Source organism: Crocodylus porosus, unplaced genomic scaffold, assembly GCF_001723895.1.
Source record: "Crocodylus porosus isolate Cpor-Errol unplaced genomic scaffold, CroPor_comp1, whole genome shotgun sequence".
NCBI classification, from domain to species: Eukaryota; Metazoa; Chordata; order Crocodylia; family Crocodylidae; genus Crocodylus; species Crocodylus porosus.
Window position 1 is genome coordinate 13,744,363 of NW_017728910.1, and position 3,432 is coordinate 13,747,794.

The 3,432-nt window shown below is 41.5% G+C and overlaps 1 protein-coding gene across 1 annotated transcript in view; it reads left to right on the forward strand.

Moving 5' to 3' along the window:
• The window catches only part of PRKCI (protein kinase C iota), a 42,724-nt gene that overhangs the window by 30,890 nt on the left and 8,402 nt on the right, over positions 1-3,432 (forward strand). The gene's annotated exons all lie outside the window — the stretch shown is intronic.

Consider the following 3,432-nt stretch of genomic DNA (forward strand, 5'->3'; position numbering starts at 1 on the left):
TTCAATGTGGCTTAACAGTTGTGAAGTCTTTGATTATGACTTGAGCACCTACTTTAATATGAGGCACCCATTTTGACAAGTAAAAGCGTGGACGAACATCCATTGTTCCTTATGGTTTTACTTTAGTGTACATATTCATAATAAAGCTTCATTTTCCATGCTTTTCTTACCCATATACTCTTTAAGTTCTACCCATTAATTCCTCAGCCCTTGTGTTACTTCACCTTCCTCTGCTCAGACTTTCAGTTTTTCTGAACAGGGATGATCTTCCTTTATTAGTGTTCTGAATATGCAGTCTTCATACATATATACCATAATTAAAATGAAAGAGTTGTAGACAGCATTAGGTAGTCTCTTATTTTGGTAACTGTGTTGTCTAATGCAGAGTTAAACTTATCAAAAGAATTAAACTGTGAGTTATCTAATAATTTTTCCTGACGCTAAAAAGAAATGTAAATGTTTCTGTGTGTATCTGATAATTCTAAGAAAAATATTTTCTGAGCTTGAAATTTTTTTTAAACAGGACATTGATTGGGTTCAGACAGAGAAACATGTTTTTGAACAGGCTTCTAATCATCCCTTCCTTGTTGGACTGCACTCTTGCTTCCAGACAGAAAGCAGGTATAAGTCAGACACAGAAGATATTCTGTTGTTATTCCAAAGTGTTACCCAAACTCCTGGGTATGAATCAACTGTTAAAAAGAATGAGGAAGTGATTGTGCAAAATACAATGCTAAGATTACTGGCCCTGGACAAAGAAAGAGTAGTTTGAGGAAAGACCAAAAGTTGAATTTTGGAACTCATTAAGATGCATGCGATTAGGCATAGAAAAGTAGATATGGCAATTGAACATAACTGCAAAGGCATGCAGTATCTTCTGTGTGTGCAGGAGATGGAAGCATGCATACATTTGATAAAATGATCACAGTAATAGTTAGAGAGTGAAAGGTTAATTAGTTTCTTTCCTCAGGAAAGGAAACCCCAGAAGAAATTTTATATGTTGACTCTTTACATGGGGTTCCACTGTTTGAAGAGAGCACTGAAAGGAAATGGAAATGTGCCAATACTTTCATGGCATAGACCAGCCATATTATATAGGGAAGGGAAGGAGGAATCTTGCCAGATAGTGGTAATTCTGTTTTTTAAAGGGTCCAAAACCAGAACAACAATAAAGGCTGTATGCATAGCTAAAACAATGACTTATGTAATGTACTTTTTGTGTTTCAGACTATTTTTTGTTATAGAATATGTCAATGGAGGAGACTTAATGTTTCATATGCAGCGGCAGAGGAAATTGCCAGAGGAGCATGCCAGGTATGTTTTAATTTAGGATAATTTTTCCCCACAAGAAACTGGGTTTTCTGATGTGATGTTTCAGTTCTAAACCTATGCTGGTCAGCCACAAGAAGGCCCCAGGAGGTACAGGCCCAGACAAGCAGGGCCATTTCATGCTGGTTGGAGCAGCAGCATGGGCACCTTCAGCTCCTCAGTGTGTTGTATACACGATACCATCCAGTCTTGGTGGTGTATATGGCCTTCCATCATAGAGTCTGCAACTACATTCTACCTTTCGTCCCATGATCTTATGGCCAGGCAAGGTGGTATGTGGGGGCAGGAACAAGCGAGCATTGGAGGACATGATCTGGCCTATTTAATGAAAGGCCATCAAAAGTACTTGTTTTCCAAAGCTAAATGGAAGCCCCACTAGATATGATTTGCTGAACACAAGGATGAGTCATACGGAAGTCCTAGAGAAATGGATAGGGACAGTCAGGTACTTGAGAGCAGGAGAAGCCTGTACTTCCTAATGGTGGAAAAGCTTGGGTTGAACATACCCTGCATCTGAAGTTTGCATTTAGTTCCTAAGCAGACATGACCAAAGTGTGATGGCTTTTATGCAGCTATAAGTACAGCTTAAGGTTTGGTGGAGAGGCTAGAGACTAGATCTGTACTTGAATATAGTGGTTTGCAGTAGCCTGCTTACAGAACTTACAGTGCTTTAGTGAAAGAGCTGGTTTGTGCTGTTTGCTTGTATGGTGACTTCCATGAGCTGCCATGTAGCATGTGGCAGCCAACCTCACCACTAGCAACTGAAGGAGGAGAGTCTAGTACAGCACTAAACCAGCATGGGTTAACACAAAATATTTACTCACTGGCTTCATCAGCATTTCTGATGCTAAGGGGTCCTATGAGAGAGCTTCTCAAGGAAGTGGAGAGAGGGGTCACTAACAAATAGTTTGGAGCAATGTCAGTGCAGTCTGGGTACCAACAGAGTCAAGAGGCTTCAGGGCTGTCCTCAAAGGTGAGAGAACAGTTTGGACTCTGTTCTGATCTGGTTGCTGCTCTGTGGGGATACTCTCTGGTCCTTGCTTAGGTTCCTGTGGCAGGGCCTGTTACACCTTAACCCCATCACCACCTTTTGTGGTAAGTTTAGGGACTTCCTTTTTACATAATGGGCTGGAGTCCATGTTGGCAGCAGCAGTTGGCAGATGCATAGCAAAAGTTCTTAAGCTGAGGACATGAAATATTTTAGGGGAAGGTCCTCTCCTGGAACAGTGAATTAGGCAAGAAATGGCTTTTTTACTGGCTCTACCCCTTTAAAATATAGCATACAATCATTTCCAGTCACTGTAAAGTGGAGCAGTTGAGGGTGAAGATGTGGCCAGAGTGGAGAGTGCAAAGCAGGATGGGATATTAGTGAACTACTCCTTCAAACTGGAGGGGGGGTGTAGACCAATATATCCTATATATCTGGAATGCTCCCGAATCCTCCAAATCTAGGTAATAAGGGTTATTTGGATAATTATCATATGGACAGCCAGAGGGATGAGTTACAAGAAACAGTCAGATAGCTTGCAGTGGGCCTGAATGAATTCAAGTCATCAGGGTCTGATGAGCTTCAGGGTACTGAAGGAACTGGTAGAATAGATCTCGGACTCCTTGGCAATAATATTTACAAAGTTTTGGGAGATGGTCAAGGTACCAGAGGTGTGGAAAGGGCCAACATAGTGCCCCTCTTTAGAGAAGGCTTAAAGGGAGGACCGAGGGAACTACAGACCGGTTAGCCTCACCTCAATATCTGGGAAGTTCCTGGAGCATATTATAAGGAAGTCTGTGTGCAAGCATCTGGATGAGGAAAGGTTGATCACAAGCAGACAGCATGGGTTTACAAAGAGCAAATAATGCCAAACAAACAATCTCCTTCTTTGACAGAGGAACTACTTGAGTGGATGAAGGGAATTCAGTAGATATACTATATTCAGACTTGTCAAGGCTTTTGACAGAGTCCCACATGACCGTCTCATAAATAAATTGGAGACTTGTGGGATAGACAGAACTGCTATAAGGTGGATAGAAAATTGGCTCAATAACTGCAAGCAAAGGGTAATTATAAATGGATCCATGCCACAGTGGCACGAGGTTTCAGGTGGA